General features: G+C 33.5%; 1 long non-coding RNA gene across 1 annotated transcript; it reads left to right on the top strand.

Moving 5' to 3' along the window:
• The first annotated feature begins 6,065 nt into the window (after positions 1-6,065).
• Positions 6,066-22,652, top strand: LOC149412840 (uncharacterized). The gene is made up of 2 exons (XR_016304252.1): positions 6,066-6,170; positions 20,555-22,652. It is a non-coding gene; the product is annotated as an uncharacterized LOC149412840 (long non-coding RNA).
• The last annotated feature ends 720 nt before the right edge of the window (positions 22,653-23,372 follow it).

Here is a 23,372-nt window from a genome sequence, read left to right as displayed (position 1 = left end):
TGTTACTATCAACCCAAGTTTCCAAATTGGTTTAGCTCAAAACTCAAACAGTTAATAATTGAAAAAAAGAAAACTCATAAGCTATTTAAAGACACTGGCAACTTAAACTTGTATCGAAAATTTTCTCATTTAAGGGAACTGTCCAAAATCGAATCAGCCAAATGCTATAAATCTTATGTAGAAGTTACTGAGTCAAAATTACTGCAAAACCCTAAACAATTTTGGCAATTTGTTGCGCAAAAGCGTACTGATAATGATCTTCCTTCTAGTATGCACTATAATGAAACTCATGCTACTAACGGTCTTGACATCGCCAACCTTTTTGCCAAACACTTCTCCTCTGTATATTCTGGTGCCTCATGCAACATCCCTCCACTCAACTATGACTACAACATTGACTTGAATGATTGCCAAATCTCACTTGTAGAGGTTTACCAATCTTTAAGTAAACTTTCTAACAAAAAAGTGGGTGTGTCAAGCCTACGCAAGACAGAAGTGAAACTTCTAGTTTCAGCTGATGCTTGGCGTGGCGCAGTTCGCTGGTGTCTGAGAGAGAGGAAAGAAGAGAAGAGAGAGAACGTTCGTGAGCGGCTCCCCCACCTCAACAAGGTTTCACTTCAAAAATGCCACAGCCGAGAATCGAACCTCGCTTAACTGATTGAAAGCCAACCACGCTGAGCACCAACTGTAAGCAAAGCCGCATAAATTGATTATATTATGTAGGTTCTGAAAATATGAGAGCTTGTTATGTTTTATAATGTTACCTACATCACACCCAAAATATAATATATTTTTAAAAATAATGTACAATGTACAGAAATAGAATCCCACACAAGATCGCGTAGTGCGCTCTAGCGAACGGATATTTCATCAGAGGGAGATAGTTTTAATTTTTTTTTCTGTAAATTATTACATATTATCAAAATAAATAAATTAATTAAATAAATGTAATACAATTATCATAATATACGGATTAGATAATAATTTTAATCCAACACAATAACGCAAAGCGCGCTCTAGCGGAGTAATGTTTTATCACAGTGAGATAAGTGTTTTTATTATTTTGCAATATTATTTTCTTTTAAAAAATGTTCTGACCTACTAAAAAATAAGATATTGAATGAAAAAGGCGTTAAAAACAAAAAAATAATGTGCGATGGCCGAGAATCGAACTCGGATCAACTGCTTGGAAGGCAACTATGCTGACCATTACACCACCAACGCCAGTTGTCGGGATGAGCTAAGAAGCATTTATATGTTACTTCAAAACTTTGACTAGATCAAATGAACTTTAATCGGTGGTGGGGGTACCCGCATTTTCGTTTCGGTCATGAGTCGGTTTTACTCCGGTCCTCGAAATTGCATGACGCGCGTAAAGAAGTTTCACTTCAAAAAAGTACCGGACCTGATGGCATTCCAGAAATCTTGCTAAAAGAATGTAAATATTCATTATCTAACCCAATTTGTATGTTGTACAACTTATCACTCTCATCTGGAACATTTGCTGATTCATGGAAAATTTCATATATTCGACCCATTTTTAAGTTCGGGAACAAGTCAAACATTGAAAATTACAGACCAATATCAATTATATCTTGTATTCCAAAAATATTTGAGTCGATAATTACAAAGAAAATCACTCCTATATTCAAAAATGTTCTGATTGATGAACAGCATGGATTTAGATCGGCGAAATCTACAACAACTAATTTATTGTCCTTTACAAATACCATTGTTAAAGCCTTGGAAGACAACACTCAGGTTGACGTACTCTATACTGATTTCTCCAAAGCCTTTGATAAAGTAAATCACTCGATTCTCATGGCCAAACTTTATGCTATAGGCATTAGAAACCCGTTGTTATCATTCTTTCGCTCTTACTTGAGCGATAGAAAACAAAGGGTTAAAATAAACAACTTTGAATCCTTTAACATTGACGTAACGTCCGGCGTTCCCCAAGGAGCTCATTTGGCCCCGCTTCTCTTCAACCTTTTTATTAACGATATCACCAAAGTTTTTTCTCATACACGCTTCTGGCTTTTTGCAGATGATAATAAGATTCTTAAGATAATTAAATCCTACCTTGACTGCTTACATTTTCAACGTGATATTGACTCGTTTAATAATTGGTGCAAAATAAACTGCATGGAACTTAATGTTGATAAATGTAAAATTTTGTCCTTTTATAGAACCAAAAAACCTATTCAGTTTGATTATAAATTAAACAATGTTTGTTTATCTACTGTAACATCTATCAAGGATCTTGGGGTCACTCTAGACTGCAAACTTTCTTTCCGTGAGCACATTAACAACATTGTTAACAAATCACTTAAACTACTTGGCTTCGTTCATAGAATAACCTCTGACTTTAAACATATAAGTACCCTTAAAACTCTTTACTGCTCGTTAGTTCGCCCTCACCTTGAATACGCTAGTGTTATTTGGTCTCCTTTCTATGCTGTCCACATCTGTCACATAGAATCCGTACAACATCGCTTCCTACGAGGAATCGCTTGGAGGTTGGGTCTTGAAAGAGGAGAGTACTCATATGATGAAGTTGAACAAACTTTAAACATTTCTTCTTTGGAGAAACGTAGAAGGGACACTGATCTGATTTGCATATTCAAGATTATCAATGGTATTACAGACTCACCTGCTTTGTTGCAACTTATCCAATTCAACATCCCTTCCCGTAGACTCCGAAATAATGAATTGCTGTTCGTCAATCAACATTCTACCAATTATGGATACCATTCTCCTTTGTCCAGAATGTCGAGACTTGTCAACTCACTGTCAAGTCAAAGCATTGAATTTTGTGGTATATGCCTAAATGACTTTCGACAGTCAATACGCAATGTCTAATTTCTAATGCCCTTTGAACCATCTTCATGCTTTGACTTATTATTATCTCCCATTCTTACTTTTATATTATTATTGTCATTGTTATTGTCTTCGCTCCTCATTTATATATGCTCTCCTTTCACTGTCATCTCTGTTTATAAAACTTATTCGTGTAATTAATATGTTGTTAATGGACTATTTGTCCGTAAATAAATAAATAAATAAATAAATAAATAAAGGTGATAAATTAATGCCGTGTTGTGTTAAAGTGTGTTATCCGGTCTATCTCCACCAATTGAAAGAAGGACCCGAACCCGTTGTAAAATACAGATACTAACCTCTCGTTCTTTGATACAATGTTCCTGATTTCTGAATGTACTTCATTGGCTAATAATTTAATTAATTTTCCTTTTCAGACCTATCCGTATTCCGACGCGATACAATACCACGTATTAGGATGTTAAAACTGCTAAAAAAAGCCACGATTACATCATACAAGGTCATTTAAACCTCTCCAGAATTGCATCATGTAAGTATTCAGATTTAACCAGCATTTTCCATGATGTTTGCTGACGACAAAGCTGTGGAAATTATATGAAACCCTTGCAGGAGAATTTGAATAACTTCTAGTGCTGTGGCAATAATAATTAACACTTAAATTTGTTGAATATGTATTTTGTGTATATATTCTTGTATTTTTGTGCAAGGTCAAATTAAATCCTATTAAGTTGTTGCAGTAAGACTGGGTTCGATTCCTAGTTGAGACCGTTACTTTTTATTTTTCTGTGTCTTGTTCTGTTTCATGTTTTGTTTAGATATATTAGTTTTATCTTCTACTTCAATGATAAATCAATGCTCAATGCATCGGTTGTACTGACCCTGTTTTGTATTACTGTCCATTGTCTTTTTGAAAATAAAAAGTATTTTTATGTGTGCATAGCTGTGGGTTTTTTTTATTTTCCTTTTCCTGCATTCCAATATTTTTATTTTTAAAATATAATTCTTGTGGGCTAATGAATGAACTATGTTAGCTGGGTGCAGTTATATTGTCTATGTTTGCACTTTTTTAAATGGCCTTGAGATTTATTTATGGTCCACAATATATTTACCTGTCTGGACCATACGACCGTTTTATCTGTGGTCGTCTGTGGTTAAGGGGGTGACAAAATGGCGCCATACAAAAAGCCCGAAGATATCGATCTAGAGAGTGGTTTATTTATGCTCAGTGTGCTTATGGTGTGCTTGCACTAGTGTGATTGTGTGAGTGGTTTATTCAGGTTTACTGAGAGTAGTTTATTTATGATCCAGTCAGATCCACTTGTCAGGAGTGGTGTATGTCCGCACTCGTCGCGCCCAAGTTCTTGGATTCGTTTAGCCCGTAGCGTCAGTTCATCTTTCATCGAATCTTCAAAGGGACCAAAACATGAGTAAGTAGAAGTTATACTTTCAAAATTAATACATCAGCATTTTATTATAAGCTGGTAAAAGTAAAGCAATAAGACACATCGCACCACCTAATTTACCCGAAATGGATGGTTTATGCAATATGGTTCGTGTTCGTTGTTCATGGTTACAAGATAGAAATAAACTTAGCGGAACGTACTGGCTGTTTACTAAGTACTAAGGGAAAATTAAGTCTTTGATTCTTGGTTTTCCCTTGTACAACTGACGGGCAAAAGTACCGGGGTAATTATTTACCCAACCGCCGCACTTTTAGGCACAGATTATGGAAATTACCCTTTGTTTCAACAACTACCACAAGAAATAACTTGTTCGCGCCGTGTATATGGGAGTAGGTTCGTAGGTAGGTATGTATTCGCAAAGACTTGATTGTACTTTTGAACATAATATTACCATTCAGGGTTTTACATAGCTTCCGTTTTCTATTTATACTACTCTTCGCATTTGCTTGTGCATGGAAAAAAACAGGAGGTGTCAGTATTATCCTGCAACTGTCCAACCTACCCAATGTACCCATCCTAAAATGTCACCATGACCAGAACAATTGTTACAAGAAGAAGATGTCAAAACCTACCTTTCAAACTCACAGTGTTAATTAATACCTCGGGCAGCAGAATCCCAGATTTGAAATATTAAGGAATACTATCCATCGAGTTTAAATCAATATATTAATACGTAGAAATTAATTTCACTGGTAAATGTAATCTCTAATGTTATACAATTAGACAAACCTTTGAATAACACCACTGTGACTTCTTTTTAATGGTGACCGGATAACTCATTAAAGTGACAATTCAACAAACCTTTAAAAATTGGGTAAATTTTGGATAGGGCCTGACACGCTTATTACGAATAATTTTTAGAAAAAAAACTTTATATTCGCCTTAATTACTATAAAAGACAACTTTTTGCATTTCGGGCGGCGGAAAATTATACATTTTGATTTTCAATTGCGTAAAACCAAAATTCACCTCGCGAATCGATGTGGCGACAACGCGCCGCCATTAGGAACGCACTGTTATGTTGGTATCACTGATGCATTAACAAGAGCTAAATACGACCGTTGCTATCTTCGTGGGATACCGAGGTTTGTGTAACATGGTTTGTGATACAAAAGAAAGTGCCCCTTAATAACGCCTGCTCGCGTCAAGGCAAGAAAAACATCCCAGTTTTCAAGTAGTTTACCGGCTACGCTAGGTTTGTGTAACATGGTTTGTGATACAAATCCATTTGTATTCCACGAAGTTAGCCATAGTCGTATCTACGCAATGTATCAGGGATACCAACATAACAGTGACGTACCTAATGGCAGCTGATTGCCGCCGCATCGATTCGCGAAATTTTTGGTTTGAAAATAAAAAGTATTTTTATGTGTGCATAGCTGTGGGTTTTTTTTATTTTCCTTTTCCTGCATTCCAATATTTTTATTTTTAAAATATAATTCTTGTGGGCTAATGAATGAACTATGTTAGCTGGGTGCAGTTATATTGTCTATGTTTGCACTTTTTTAAATGGCCTTGAGATTTATTTATGGTCCACAATATATTTACCTGTCTGGACCATACGACCGTTTTATCTGTGGTCGTCTGTGGTTAAGGGGGTGACAAAATGGCGCCATACAAAAAGCCCGAAGATATCGATCTAGAGAGTGGTTTATTTATGCTCAGTGTGCTTATGGTGTGCTTGCACTAGTGTGATTGTGTGAGTGGTTTATTCAGGTTTACTGAGAGTAGTTTATTTATGATCCAGTCAGATCCACTTGTCAGGAGTGGTGTATGTCCGCACTCGTCGCGCCCAAGTTCTTGGATTCGTTTAGCCCGTAGCGTCAGTTCATCTTTCATCGAATCTTCAAAGGGACCAAAACATGAGTAAGTAGAAGTTATACTTTCAAAATTAATACATCAGCATTTTATTATAAGCTGGTAAAAGTAAAGCAATAAGACACATCGCACCACCTAATTTACCCGAAATGGATGGTTTATGCAATATGGTTCGTGTTCGTTGTTCATGGTTACAAGATAGAAATAAACTTAGCGGAACGTACTGGCTGTTTACTAAGTACTAAGGGAAAATTAAGTCTTTGATTCTTGGTTTTCCCTTGTACAACTGACGGGCAAAAGTACCGGGGTAATTATTTACCCAACCGCCGCACTTTTAGGCACAGATTATGGAAATTACCCTTTGTTTCAACAACTACCACAAGAAATAACTTGTTCGCGCCGTGTATATGGGAGTAGGTTCGTAGGTAGGTATGTATTCGCAAAGACTTGATTGTACTTTTGAACATAATATTACCATTCAGGGTTTTACATAGCTTCCGTTTTCTATTTATACTACTCTTCGCATTTGCTTGTGCATGGAAAAAAACAGGAGGTGTCAGTATTATCCTGCAACTGTCCAACCTACCCAATGTACCCATCCTAAAATGTCACCATGACCAGAACAATTGTTACAAGAAGAAGATGTCAAAACCTACCTTTCAAACTCACAGTGTTAATTAATACCTCGGGCAGCAGAATCCCAGATTTGAAATATTAAGGAATACTATCCATCGAGTTTAAATCAATATATTAATACGTAGAAATTAATTTCACTGGTAAATGTAATCTCTAATGTTATACAATTAGACAAACCTTTGAATAACACCACTGTGACTTCTTTTTAATGGTGACCGGATAACTCATTAAAGTGACAATTCAACAAACCTTTAAAAATTGGGTAAATTTTGGATAGGGCCTGACACGCTTATTACGAATAATTTTTAGAAAAAAAACTTTATATTCGCCTTAATTACTATAAAAGACAACTTTTTGCATTTCGGGCGGCGGAAAATTATACATTTTGATTTTCAATTGCGTAAAACCAAAATTCACCTCGCGAATCGATGTGGCGACAACGCGCCGCCATTAGGAACGCACTGTTATGTTGGTATCACTGATGCATTAACAAGAGCTAAATACGACCGTTGCTATCTTCGTGGGATACCGAGGTTTGTGTAACATGGTTTGTGATACAAAAGAAAGTGCCCCTTAATAACGCCTGCTCGCGTCAAGGCAAGAAAAACATCCCAGTTTTCAAGTAGTTTACCGGCTACGCTAGGTTTGTGTAACATGGTTTGTGATACAAATCCATTTGTATTCCACGAAGTTAGCCATAGTCGTATCTACGCAATGTATCAGGGATACCAACATAACAGTGACGTACCTAATGGCAGCTGATTGCCGCCGCATCGATTCGCGAAATTTTTGGTTTACGCAATTATTTAAATTCATGATTTTCCGCCGCCCGAAATGCAAAAAGTTTTCTTTTATAGTAATTAAGGCGAATATAAAGTTTTTTTCTAAAAAATATTCGTAATAAGCGTGTCAGGCCCCATCCAAAAATTACCAAAAATTGTTATAGTCATTAAAATCGATGAATATTTTGTGCGAATATAATTTTTTTTTGTACTGGATTTGTCATCGATCACCTTGACAACTGACAGCCGCGTGGTCATGGAAGATTCCTAAAATGGTCCATTTTCAAATATGACTTCCTAGCAGATCATAATATATTATTGCCACACCTACACTTGGTGTGACAGGTCTGTATGGTATTGTATGGCTAGCGATATGAGCATATATATAAGACACATTATGCACAACGCATAATTTGGTCGTGGCCTACACGTATTATATCCTGAGGTGTCACACTATGCCATAATGTTCAATTGGGGGACTGCCGGCGGAATAACATTTCTTTGTGTGGGATTTGTCACCTTAACAGACGACAGCCAAGTGATCACGGTGCTCCGTAAATAGATCACGGCTTATCATCGTCACCACGCCCACATTTATAACACATCATCTGTCAGGTGTGACAGGTCCGTATGTGAGCGATATGGTGTTATATAAAACGCTTTGATAGCGTAATGTGTCTGCCCCATAAATCTTGAGACAAATATTATTTTTTGAGTTAATTATAAAAATTGTGATCTTGTTATATTATCAGATTATCACATATCATAAATCGCAGAGAAAGTTTGTTTTGGGTATTTCAATATTTTTTCAGTGTCTGAAGAAAAAGCCAAGATTCTCTGGAATACGAACATCAAGACAGAGATAATAATTTAAGATTGACATGACAGTGATCAATATAAGTGCTGTGATTTTGAAGTAGGAAGAAATCGTTATCTATGGATTATATGTATACTCGAGTGGTGATTGGTTTATTTATGCTCGAGTGACAGTAAAGATGCTAAAAGTTATCTTATTTTTTCACAACGTATCAATTACCCCTGAGAATAAAACACACTCCGGGAATTTATATTTATAACACAAATGTTCATGTTTGTATGCCTAGAATAAATTAAAATTATTTTGGTCATCGGAGCTTCGAAATAATTTCGCTTAGTAATTATAATATTTAACTAATTTATATAGTGCCGTTTTTGTGAAAAATCACCTTAAGGGCGCTGTACAAATATATTTATTAAATAATAAATACAGCTGACTTACGACTAGGATTCATAATAACTAGTGACTTACATTTAAGACTTATATATAGTGACTTACGACTAAGGCCCATAACTACTGTCATACATATATTTACATACCTAGAGACTTACAACAAACGAAAAATTTATTTCTATCTCTAATTGCTGTTCAATTATGTAGATGTAATTTATTTATCGCTGTTTTTCTACTTATTGCTTGAATGCTTGTTGATAACCTAAAAATAAAGCTGACAGCTTTAAAAAGTACAAACAAATTAAAAATTAGTTACAAATATTGTGGTCAAGATAAATTGTTATTGGGTTTTACCGCATTTCATTATCAATTAGTACACTCTCAAGAGTATTAATTGTCGTTTGTTTTGTGTCAACATGCAGTTGTTAATTTTTTTTGGAATATCTCATAATTACAAAATATTGACCCTTCAATACAATTGAAAATGTAAGTTTAATCAAAATATTAATGGATGCTTGAGTAGTTATTGTAAAATGGATTTTATATGTTGTTAATTTGTTTTTAGTTTTATGAAAACACTAGCTGACGAGTGTACCTGGCTTTGCTCGGGGACTTGTGAATGGTTAGGGGTAAAGTTTTGAGGTGATGATCTCATAAGGTTTAGCCAGCATTAGCAACGTAAGCGCCTGTAAATATTTTTTTACGTGTTGATTACAAAACATCAACTTTTCTCTACTTTATATATATAGAAAGATATAAATATAAATATAGAAAGATATATATTTGTATATATAGAAAGATATATATGTATATATAGAGAGATATATAATATGCTTTTATTATAAATATAAACCTTCCGGAATTCTCTAAATGATGTTGAAAACCCTATCACAATCTGTTGCGTTGTTTTAAAGAACTAAGCGCACAAACAGACAGACGCGGATAGCGACTCTTTTTTTTAAATTAATTAGAGTTTAATGTGTATGCTTTTATTCAATTCACAATTATTTTAGAAGGACCAATTAACTTATTCAATATTAAAGTTCATGTATAATGATTGAAATTGTTTTATGATGAATAATAATTTTAAAAGCGTAGAGTATTTTAAACTAAACCATTCTCTGTATATATTTACATATGTTTTTTCAGATGAAATAATTTAAAAAACACAAATAAATGTACAGAATATGTTTCACATACTAAAAAAAATATTAAAAAAAAAAAAACTTTTCTTTTCTACTAGAATAATTATGTGGTCACCCTAGAAGTTTTATTTATTTATTTATAACATGCCCTAGTGGGCTTTTCTTTAAAAAAAAATACAAGCATTTTGTATCAGAGTAAACACTTAAAAATTAATACAATAAAGAAGAATGTAAACATAATGGCAAAAATGAATCCTAACGCATATAATTAAATTTAAAAGATTCAACAAAACAAAAGCAACAGGCTAAACAAAAAAAAGCATTTTGCAAATGTCCGAGAAAACTGTAATAATCGCTACAATTTAAAGTTTCCAGTCGTCGAGAAAATATTACGACCCAACTAACGAAACATGTAGAATATTTAACGTCCCCAAAGGATTAATTAAGTAATTTATGCGTATTTAGACTGACACAAAACTTTCGCAAACATCAAATCCATTCAAAATAAATCTAAAATGGCGGCAAATGAATCGCTTTATAAGGGAAATTTCGAACTTTGATCGAATGAACATAATTTTAATGAATCTTTTACCATCTCCCCCCCCCCCCCCCCGATGTTAATAGTTGATTCTTGTAGTAATTAAGTTGATATGAAGTGCAATTTCCATAAACTGAAGTACATATCTCTCAAGCCAAGTTAATAACCCGAGCTAATAACAAATAGTGTTTGTATCTTTTTACAGTAATATGTAGTTTATTAATAAATATCTTTGTTCTCATTGCCACACTGTTAATTTAATTTAATTAAGAATCATAAAATTTATTATTTGTTCATACCTGTAAATAATAAAAAACAAAATCACTATCCGCGTCTGTATGTGTACGCAACAGATTTTCACTGTTATTTAGACAATTTCTTCCGGAATAACTCTATTTTTTATTATGATAAAATAATTTGTGGGTCTTTACAAATTAAATCTTATTTCTTGGCTTTTACTTTTACTAGTTTTCTGAGTAGTGATAATGTTTTCTCATCACACACAAATGCATTTTGGCACTTTTTCAATGCAATTTACTTAGAGCGCACAACCTTATGCGACACTTGGCAGTTTATTACTGAAACCACGAAACCGAATGCAATAAATTGTCCTGCTTTTGGCTTGCAACTTTCAGATTTCTACAGCTCGTCTATATATATTGTAACTTGTAACATCATTGAATACGTACCTAAAAATATCTTATAATGACAAAAAATTGGGTCTGTTTACCATAATAGTGTTTAATTATAATACAGGGTGTCCGGGGGTAGAGTGCACTAACTTCTGAAGAAATTTGTGTTACATTTTTGTTTATCTTGGTCGCTTACAATGTTGTTTTTGATGTATCCTGTATATTTTTAAATATTATTTATGAATTGTGTAAGGAGCACTAGAGGAGTACATGTTAAGGCCAAGTATAATAGGTACCCTGTTCAGAACGAAACTACAACAATGCCCCCCAGCGGAGGAACTAGGTTTTGGGTCAATCCGCACCAAATCATCCAGGCCATGTCACCCACCATCTCAGATTTTGATGAAACTTTAAATTTTTAATCCTTCCATATAGATAAGAAAATATACCAAATTTTACCTTCCTACCTCAACTCGTTTTTTTTTTATGGGCAGTTGAAGTTTGGGCAAAATAAGCGTTTTTACATATTCCGAGCACTCCGGAAGAGCTTGTACCTTCAATGAAAAAAAATTGTATCTTTGTCATTTATAGTGCAAATGCAATGAAAATTTTCAATATTATCAAGAAAACTATGCTGATTGCAGAAAAAAATAAATAAACCCTTTACATTTATCTACTTGACTTTAAAAAATTACCAAAAGTAATTTTTTAAGTAATTTTTGGGACGGAAAAGGAACTTTACAAAAAAGCAATATCTCGGGAAGGTACAGTGTTAATGAAGTAATTTTTTTTTTATTCATATCTACAAATAGCATAGAATCACATACAAAAATAAAATTCATGGCATTTTACTTGCTTCAATAAATAAAATCCATTTTAAACTTTTTTCAAACTTTTTGTAATTTTTTTTTATTCTTATCTACAATAAACATAGTACAACCTAAAAAAATAAAACTCCTGGTATTTTGTGTGCTTCACAGTGTAGAAACGTTTTTAAAATAAGAAATCTTTATCATACAGAATTGTTCTAGGTTTTTTTTAAATCTAGATACAAAAATAAATAAAATCCATTTTAAACTTTTTTCAAACTTTTTGTGATTTTTTTTATATCTATTTTTAGTTTTTAATTGGGCAAGTTATAGTTTAGGTATATAGCTAGTAATATAGGTTGAATGAATGGACTAATATCAAAGAAACAGTCCTAGAGACAAGTCACTACATGGAAATGATGTATCTGCAACAAGAACAAGACAGAACATGAAAATTACTATCTGCCTCATCACTAAGTTTGCAGGATACTACATGCTTTGTTTCCTCTGACATGCTTAGTTCTGAGTCAGCTTCAAAGCAGTGATCATCTATATAAATACAGTAGTTGTTTCATGTTATGGTGTACGTTGTCAAAATGTCTCTAATCGAAACAAGTTTAGTTAAATGTAGTGTGGGACAACATAATGGTACTGAATGTCACAAAAAAAGTTATACTAAGTCAGAGAAATTAACGAGTGTGGATTTGTTAAGTGAATTTGAAAAAAAGCTTATTCAACAAAGAAGTTTTGTATCTACAGACTTGGTTTTCAACATTTGTGAGCACCACAGAATATTTAACTTAAATAAATATGAAACATTTCAAAAAGCTTGTTTTGACCCGTTCCAAAGCCACAAAAGGAAAATTACAAAAACTTTAAGAACAGTATCCTTGGAATTTTCAGAGAACATTAATACCATTCTAAAAGTAACTAATAAAGCAATCCCTGGACAAAAAATTTGTAATGCATGCAGAGCAAAAATTAGTAAGAGCCAAAACCTTAACAATGAAATTGAAGAGCTTAACACTTTTCAAGAAGACATAAGTGAAGTTGAAAATGTTTTAAACAAAGAAATTTTTTTACAAGAAATCAACACTTCTTTAACTGACATTGGAGAATCTCCATTTAAACTACATGCAATACCATCCCACAGTAAGTCTAGTTACGCTAAACGGAAGTTAGATTCTGCTTGTTCAACCTTAAAGAAAAAAGTAAGTAAAGTTTTAGAAAAAGAATTTTCCCCAGTAAAATGTGATGCAAAAATACCAAGATGTATTCAAGAAAAAGCTAATGACATGGACAGGCTTGTTGAGTTGGTTAAAAAAAATTGGAAACACAAGTTACACGCCGTGAGAGAATTCAGCTTCTAACTCTCGCTCCAACTTCGTGGAGTAGAAAAAAAGTTGCTGAAGAATTCAGTGTTGGTGAATACTCAGTTCGTAAAGCACGAGAGCTACTAAATGAAAATGGTATCATTGCTTTACCTGATCCAAAAAAAGGAAAACCATTAGACCAAGGAACAGTTACTTTGGTTAAAAATTTCTACCAAAACGATGAATTTTCTCGTGTTATGCCAGGGAAAAAAGATAAAGTTAGCATAACCAAAAATGTTTATGAACAAAAAAGACTATTGCTTTGTAACCTGAATGAACTTTATGCTACCTTCAAGTTTGAATACCCTGCTTCAAAAATTGGGATTTCGAAATTTTGTTGGTTGCGTCCCAAATGGTGTGTGCCAGTAGGTTCTCCAGGCTCTCATTCTGTCTGCGTTTGTGCAATTCATCAAAATGTAGTGTTGCTTCTTAATGCTTGTGACAGTGAAGAAACGTACAATGATTTAATGGACTACTTAGTGTGCTCAAAGAACAATAGAGACTGTATGCTTCGACATTGCGATAAGTGTTCAACATCTAGTGAAAATCTTAAGAAACATTTGTTAGAAAAATTTGAAGAATGGGACCAAGAAGATGAAATTACATACAGTGCATGGGTAACTACTGATAGAACACAGCAGGTTTCAGTTACAGTTCCCTTTCATGAATATGTAGAACATCTTGTGAAGAGTCTTGTAAAACTTCTTCCTCATTCTTTTATAACAAAGTCTCAATCAAAATATCTCAAAGAGTCCCTAAAAGCACAGCTTCAGATAAATGAAGCTGTTGTGTTATTAGACTTCAGTGAAAACTTCTCCTATGTTATCCAGAATGAAGTCCAGGGTTACCACTGGACGCAAGACAGTTGTTCACTCCACCCAGTGGTAATTTACACTTGTGAAGAGCCTGGCAAAGATCTCACAGTGTCAAGCTTGTGTGTAATTTCAGATGACTTGGAACATGATGTAAGTTTCGTTTACGAAACTCAAAAAATTGTTGCTCAATTTTTAAATCAAAAATTTCCCCAAATTCAAAGTGTTCATTATTTTACTGATGGTTGCGCAGCGCAATATAAAAACTGCAAAAACTTTTTAAATCTGTGTCACCATCAAAAAGACTTCAACTTGAAAGCATGTTGGTCGTTTTTTGCTACGAGTCATGGGAAATCTCCCTGTGATGGAATAGGTGGAACAGTAAAACGTCTTCTAACTAGAGAAAGTTTGCAACTTGGCCCTGGCAACACTATCACAACTGTAGACAAAACTTTTAAGTTTTGTCAGTCGAGAGTAGAAAATATAAATTTTTACTTGCTGAGAAAAGAAAGCTTATTCACTTGCAGGCAACAATTACAGCAGCGTTTTTCACAAGCTAAAACAATACCAGGCACTCGAGGTTTCCACTGCTTTGTTCCTCTGTCTGAAAATGAAGTTGGCACAAAAAGGATAAGTTCAGATTCAGATTATGCTTTGATTTTTAACTTCAGTGGGGAACGAAATCGCTCTGAGCAACTAAGTATGGTACAAATTTGTACAAACTCTTATGTAGCTTGCGTATATGACAACCATTGGTTTTTTGGACTTGTGGTTTCCAAAGATGAAGACGAGTGTGATGTATCAATCAAGTTTATGCATCCTTTTGGCCCAGCTCCATCCTTTTACTGGCCACATCAAAAAGAAGATATTTGTTTTGTTCCACTACAAAATATTTTTAATATCGTTGACCCTCCCACAACAAAAGGTTCAGGAAGAGCTTACTACTTTCTTGAAAAAGACGTTCATCATGCTGATCAAAAGTTCAACCATCTTATGGGTCAGATCAAGAATAAAAGTAAAAAATGAACTTGAACATTTATTTGTAAACAATATTATTGTAATGTACTTTCATTTAACCTAATCCTACATTGCCTGTTTTATTTTTATTGTATTTGTTTTTTAAAGAGTTAACTTTGTATTGAAAAGAGTTAAAAAGTTGATCTTGTTATAAAATATTGCTATGGTGTATGCATTCAGGGTAAGGAACAAGGTACATTATTTTGTTGGTGCCTTAAGCTTACATTGCAAGCTTACCAGCATGTTGTAAAGGACCGAATAAGTTTGACTTTTTTTATTTGCAAATACAGTATCTAGATTTTAAAAAACTTGGAACAATTCTGTATGATTAAGATTTCTCATTTTAAAAACGTTTCTACACTGTGAAGCACACAAAATACCAGGAGTTTTATTTTTTTAGGTGGTACTATGTTTATTGTAGATAAGAATAAAAAAAAAATTACAAAAAGTTTGAAAAAAGTTTAAAATGGATTTTATTTATTGAAGCAAGTAAAATGCCATGAATTTTATTTTTGTATGTGATTCTATGCTATTTGTAGATATGAATAAAAAAAAAATTACTTCATTAACACTGTACCTTCCCGAGATATTGCTTTTTTGTAAAGTACCTTTTCCGTCCCAAAAATTACTTAAAAAATTACTTTTGGTAATTTTTTAAAGTCAAGTAGATAAATGTAAAGGGTTTATTTTTTTTTTCTGCAATCAGCATAGTTTTCTTGATAATATTGAAAATTTTCATTGCATTTGCACTATAAATGACAAAGATACAATTTTTTTTCATTGAAGGTACAAGCTCTTCCGGAGTGCTCGGAATATGTAAAAACGCTTATTTTGCCCAAACTTCAACTGCCCATAAAAAAAAAACGAGTTGAGGTAGGAAGGTAAAATTTGGTATATTTTCTTATCTATGTGGAAGGATTAAAAATTTAAAGTTTCATCAAAATCTGAGATAGTGGGTGGCAAATCCAAAATTTTCTGGATGATTTGGTGCGGATTGACCCTTTTACTAGCCATTTAAAGACAGTTCTGTACTAAAAAAGTTCTGTTAAAATTCGTAAGATGTCACTAATTATAACTTACTTATATTGTATGTCAATATTTGATTTTTTCAAAACACTTTCCAACTGCAGAAGGCTCCGCGCTGACATAAAAAATACAATAGGTAGGTACATCAATGCGCTCTGACCGTAATAAAAAAACGTGCTTGAAGACTATTCAAGAGTAAAAAATGCATGTTTTGAAGGATAACAAAAAAACATGCTTTTTGTAAGTTTTTTTTAAAAAGGATCATAGAAGAAAACAACGGTGCCTAAGTAAATAATATGTAATGCTTTATTAAAAACAATGTCATGACACAAGTAAAAATAAATTACTACTAAATTAATACTAGCCGTATTAGGTGACCGGATCTGTATAGCCAGGTATTTTCCCATATTCCTCTTCCTAGCATCCCATGTTTGTATTGACATAAAAAAAGATAGTGCTATGTATTTGTCTTTGAGAAAGGAATGAAATTTTAGTTTGTGTAAAATTATTTTCTAAAATTTTATGGTGAGCTCAAGTTACAGAAATCCCTGAAGTTAGTAAAATAATAGTATTAAGATAACATCAAAATATATTTCGCATTTATTCGCTTAATATTAGAGTCAGGATCAGTGATTTGGAACCCGTCACATTATGTTAAGGTTGGTAGATAATATAAATATAAAAATATTTTTTCTGAAGCTGTTAGATAGTCCTACTAATAAATAAACAACTTCACATAGCACTCTCTTTAGGGTGAATTGCCTAATACAAAAAAAAAAAATAAACAACTTACTGCAGAATGAACGGTTGCTACGTAGTCATATTATTTTTCGTACCGTTTCATTCTCTAATCTGTTTTGTCTATGGTCTTATTTGTTTTTGACATCAATTTACCCATGGTTTTTCAATAATTAAATTTGAAAAATACCCTTAACCGCCGACGCATGCTCTTTAACACAAATACGTATGTGAATTTATATAATCTGATGTCTAATTCTAACCAACCAGTCGAAGCGGTAAGCGCAATTACTTTTAAGTTGTGACCCCGTGAGCCATTTATTCAATTCACCATCATAACTGGTCTTAAAACTCTAATACCGGTTGTTTGGATCTCATTCCGGGTAAAATTCGGTTTAGGGGAGTCACTCGAATAACCGAAAATGAACTTGATTTAGACTAATTTAGGGCTGGGGAATCCGAATCTGTAAGAATTAGGTGGGGGTCGGCACTTCTCATTTTAAGCAGCCATATAATGTTGGAGATTTATTGCTTTCCCTACTTGAGATAGACAATAGATAAGCCGCCACCATTCTCGCCTTCACCGGCGCCGTTATAGACATACAATCTGTGGGCCATATAGCCTGTCCGTGTTTCCGTCACTGAATCGCCACCATTCGCTGACCATCGCTCTTACAAGATAATCATCTGGCGATTCCTGCAACCCCGCTGCAAAAACCCCCGCGTCCCTACGCCCTTGGAAGTACGAAATCCAACTGAAGCCGCGCCCTTTGTCTTCTGTCGATACGCAGTAATATTTTCAACAGTGAAATGACGATGAAATGAAAAACCGATTTACTTAGAAAATCATCGAGTGAAGAGTGCCTCACCATGAGTACAGTTAATTTACCCCCCCCCCCCTTCCTTTAATCATAGCTGGTTGATTTTAATTTCTTTGTAATATACAATTACATTTTTACAGCATAACATCCCTTTACTACTTTGTTTTCTTGCAAATCATCGATCTTTTACCATGTTCACCAATTCATTACTACGCGGATGACAAAACAGTTCATGATAGATTTTTGTTTGACAAGCCCCCGAAGGGCACGAGGGAAGAGTTTTTTTCATTAAATCTATTTTTTTAATTGTGTGATCTACCTATTCTTAATCAAGGTGTCAGATGTAGGTTTAAATAAGCAGAGCTTGGTATGTTTATTTAATTTTTAAATTTGTTTTAAACACTCGAGAATTTTTTGGCATACAAATATGGCGTGTTTGCAAAACATCTTAGTAGTAGGTACTACTAGGTACTACCTAGAGTACTTATAGAACCTGAAAATATAGACGAGCCAATTTTGTAGAAAAAACTCCAAGTTAGGACAAATAACGGTAAAAGGTCTGTGAATGTTTTTTTTTCATGACCAGATTTTTTCATTATTACTTCGACGGCCTCCGTGGTCGAGGGGTGCGGCTCTCGACAAGCAATCCGAAGGACGCGGGTTCAAATTCCGGCATGTACAAATAAATTTTATTTGATTATTTGGTGTTATTTCACAATTTAATTAAATATAATATATAGAATATTTGCGGCACGTTCCATAGTGCAAGATACTCTCAGTATCGCCCTGGTGTAACACCACCATTCAGAATATTAAGCTAGCTTGGAATGGCTTTAGCCGTGTTTGGTGAACAGAACTGAATATCCTGGTACTTCCCCACCTTCCTCTTCCTCGTCTCATTCCCCTCACCTACCTTCAGTCTCACAACATTCCCCAATTGGGGATAGGCCATAGTCTCACTGACTCCAGACGGGAGCGATTGAGACTCTTGTGTGGTATTCAATTCAAAAATGTACTGATAGACGTAAAAAGTAGAAGAACAAAATAATATAACTGGAAGTGGGTGTACAAGCGTGTCTCCTGGGCCACGGAAAAAATATCATTGTGGTCCTGCCCCATGGTTGACCTTGGTTAATCTCGGTAAACCATGGTTATCGTAATAAATATTCAGAAAAAAAATCTACTTATTTAACGCCCTGAGGGGTTTTACATGTAGGTAGTACAATTTTAACATCACAGAAGTTAGTAATAATAAAAATAAAACTATATTAGATAAAAGATACAACAAACAAAAACTAAAATAAGACAGCAAACAGAGAGGTTATTAATTTTCTTTTGAATTAACTTAATGATTATAAGGTAAGGTTTATGCATAGCACAAAGGATTACAAATTATTATAAGCAATAATTATTGTAAGGCTGCGGTAGAAACAAATTCCTGTAATATCGAAAAATCTGTTTTTGAAAAAATAAGAAAATACACAGATTTAGGAAATGAGTTCAAAAGAATTTGACATTCTCAGACTATAAAATATTACCATTTGTAATTTCGGCTACTGGCATTATACCTAGCTCACTTATAAAAATTTAGGCGTATTAGATCTATCAAAAAATTTATATATAAAAATGCAAAAGTCAGTCATTTTAAATACATGTAGGATTACAAAATATTATTAATATTTAATTTTTAAAAATATGGAATAATATCATATAATTTAATAATAATAATATTTTAATATATTTTAATTATAATATATATTTTAATAATTATCATATAATAATAATCATATAATTTAATAAAACAATACCCAAGACTCCCAACATGATAGCGCCATCTGTTGGGATATTAAAAAGAAGCTTTTAGTTCGATGTTTTACCGTATTAAAAATTTCAAATAGGCGCCATCGGACGGCCTGTATTGATAAAAAATTAAAAATCTAAGTGTTCTTTCTTAAATTGTAGTATAAAAATATTAAATTAACTTTAAAAAATGGAAAAATATAATACCAATAATTTATCGTTTAGTTTTGTTAAATAAACGTATCCAAAGTTTTATAATCTGCATTTTAAAAACAAGTACAATTAGTGTTTATGAAAAAATTAAACTACGAACCTATTTTATTTATTTTTTAGTTTTTTTTTTCGTACGTTTAAAGAAAACCCCTTCAGGTATTTTTTGATGATATTCAGCCTTTAATAGTATTTTTTAAAACGCACGTATTACGGTCTGAAAAAGGTCATATTTTCGATTTGATTTTGATAATTACTAAGCCTATGTTAATTTTAAAAATGTATTAAAAAAATTTTACTTGTTGAAAACACTATCATTATCGATTTGCTTAATAATATTATCATTATATCTTTGATGGGCGGACATAACAGTATAACTGCATTTTTGACCATTTAACGATTTATATGAGAAAATGTGTCTTGTGTATGCCGGCATCAATGGTATTAACAGTATAGTTACACCAGTACTCAAAACATAATATGTTTTGAGTACTGGTGTAACTATACTGTTAATACCATTGATGCCGGCATACACAAGACACATTTTCTCATATAAATCGTTAAATGGTCAAAAATGCAGTTATACTGTTATGTCCGCCCATCAAAGATATTAAATTAATAAAAAACTACACTCGGCCTTAAGAACAAGACCAAAGGGTTACAAAATCATTATTTAAAGTTTATTTTAGTTAAGTGCACTTGAAGTGAAATATGCAACCCAAAACTGCTATTATTAAATTCGGGCCATTAAGAAATAATAGTTTTGGAGAATCAGAAACATAAACTTCAATTATTCCACTCTCTTTAACAGCAACTACTTGTCTCTCATTTTGAAAGTACCCCATTATTGTTAAAAAATAAAACCTTGATAATTGTGTTTCAGGATCCACTGTGAAAATACCATACGACAGAGCATTGACACTGAGCAATGCCACATTTGGAAATGATCTTCGAAGCAATGCTTCAGGCTTTTTCTCTCGCTTATTGAAGATAATTTCAAGAGACAAGTCGACGCCACAAAGCCCTCCAAGCGAAATCCTGGCGACTCTTTCACATTATGCCTATAAGGAAACAGTCAATGTGGACAACCCTCAAGGCAGGGATGCTAACAACGTTCCACAAGAAAGGTATGCTGTCACCCTCCCACTGGATTGGATCGAGCTGACAACTGCCGACAACAACGACCCGGATAATGGTTACTGCGGAGTTGCTTTTGTTAATTATTCAACACGCCAGATTGTTATCGCTCACCGTGGTACCTATTTCCATGCAGGGAGTATCCGAAATTGTATTGATGGAGTTGTAACCTCAAAGTATTCACCCCAAGTAAGTTCGGCAGTAACGTTTGCGGACATAGTACGTAAAGAATTATGTTTACTGCGTGAAGATAAAATTATTTTTAATTTGACGTTGACCGGCCACTCATTTGGAGGCTGGCTTGCTCAAGTTACAGGTCTCACAGTAAATCGTATTTATCTATCCAGCGATCGGGGAGAATTCATTATTGCACATCCTCGGGATACACTGGAAGTCGATATCAAGGTTTTTGATTCTCCGGGATGTTATGACATGATAAAAAAATTATGCACGGACTTCAATTTCAATTCAAGTACCCTAATTAATTTCGGGAAAAGGGTGTTAAATTATACACTCGGACCGAATTTTATCAACCATTTCGGCCACCAAATTGGGAAACAGATTGAAATCATTGTTGCTAATTATAATGCGAAAATTCGGAACTCTCACAGTATAAAATTGATTGAAAAAGCAATTTTGGATATAAATTCCATAATCAAGGAAGCACCGGAGAGGGGAGCTTTGGTATATTTGGTCAATATAGGGAAAGTTGTATTAAAAACCATGTGTCACTTGCTGAATGTTTTGATTGATATAAGAACATTATTTTCCTCTGAATTCTTATCTGTGGCAGAGCGAGGACTCACTTTTATAGCTGATCTTGGTTATTATTTGCTTTCCCTTTTCTGTGGAAAGCCTTTTCTGGAAAATTTGAAGGTTATAGACATAATTTTATTTGAATACTTTCAATTTTTTTCTATTACTAAGGACGAGTTTCGAAAGCCTTTTCTGGAAAATTTGAAGGTTATGGACATAATTTTATTAGAATGCTTTCAATTTTTTTCTATTACTAAGGACGAGTTTCGAAAACCTTTTCTGGAAAATTTGAAGGTTATGGACATAATTTTATTTGAATGCTTTCAATTTTTTTCTATTACTAAGGACGGGTTGTTTCGGAGTATTTGAACAATTCATCAAATTTCAAGTTCTGTGAAAGATTTTTTCAAGTTCTGTTTTTATTTCAGTTTTGTCAAGCAACTAGCCTATAATGATATAATAACAGAACTTGAATTCAAATACTCCGAAACAACCCGTCCTAAGCAGGGAACTTTTAAATTTCCATTACATAAATTAAAAATTGTAAAGTTTATGTAACAAATTTTAACTTTCAAATTTACAATATTCTAAAATCTTTTTTGTGGTGACTTTTGCTTGAACGGCGACGATATATAAAATATATAATAATTGAATTTGACTTTAATTGAATATGACCATAATTTTAAAGTTGCTTTGTATTTCATACTTCTTTTTTACTTTATATGTTATAATAACTTATAACATATAAAGTAAATAATAACTTCATAACTTTTTAAGTTTTAAAACTCTCGTTTGTTTATGTCCAGTACTTAGCAAATATGTAGTCAGTGCCGACCATGAGCCAAATGACGCTGTGCGCTAGTAAAAACCTCAAGGACGCTACGTTAGGTATTATCAGTGCCTTAGATCCTTGGTGTTGGCAAGTCGGCGCTTGGAGTGAACTGCTCCACTTGCGCCTGCACAGGGCAGAACTGAACAGGGCATGTAATTAGGTATAATTATACTTTTTGTAACTTGATTGCTGTATTATGTATTACTAAAACTATTTGATTCGCTTACTAAATAAAATATACATTTTCACAGCAAAACCTTTTTATTTTTTACGTGGGTACCGCACAAGAGTCCCAACTGCTCCTAACCGTCTGGAGTCGGTGAGACTGTAGTATCCCGAATTGGGGTAAATTGTGAGGCTAAAGGTAGTGAGGAGGGGAAGAAGGTGGGCTAGTACCTGGCTATTCAGATATGATCACCAAACATGGCAACGCACTTTTTAAAAGTTATGATAAAAGGTCCATAAATCTAACCTAACGTAACCAATTTAACTCAGTTTTTTCCATAATTTTTCATGACTATATCACTTTTCAAGACTGTATAGAATTGCCACTGTCCTGAGTTGCCCAGTTACCCTTCGATGGTGGGGACTTTTTGTACACATACTGAAATCTCTATCCGGAGAAATATAAAATTTCTCAAAAAAAAATTTCATGGACAAGTCAAGCACCTAATCAAATGGCCAACACAAACAAATAAAAACCTCTGTAGGTATCTATATCAACTTAAATAATGGTAACCGGGCAATGCAGAAGACAGCCAATTTAACACACACTTTTTAAATTTTTATTTGGTTTTACGCCCCGCCGGGCTTTTAGAGACAGAAAATTATAACCGAATATACCTAGTGAGCTATTGAAAATTATACAAAAAGTTTTTAAAGGATGAAATAACATTAAACTGATAAATTGAATATGAAACAATATTAGTAAAACATGTAACAGTACCATAAAATAATATAGAAACTAAAACAATAC

This window comes from Hesperophylax consimilis, chromosome 22 (genome assembly GCF_061612785.1).
Source record: "Hesperophylax consimilis isolate HC1 chromosome 22, BYU_Hcon_1.0, whole genome shotgun sequence".
Lineage (NCBI taxonomy): Eukaryota > Metazoa > Arthropoda > Insecta > Trichoptera > Limnephilidae > Hesperophylax > Hesperophylax consimilis.
Note: the sequence above shows the minus strand (reverse complement) of the source record. Positions and strands in the feature narration are given on the sequence as shown.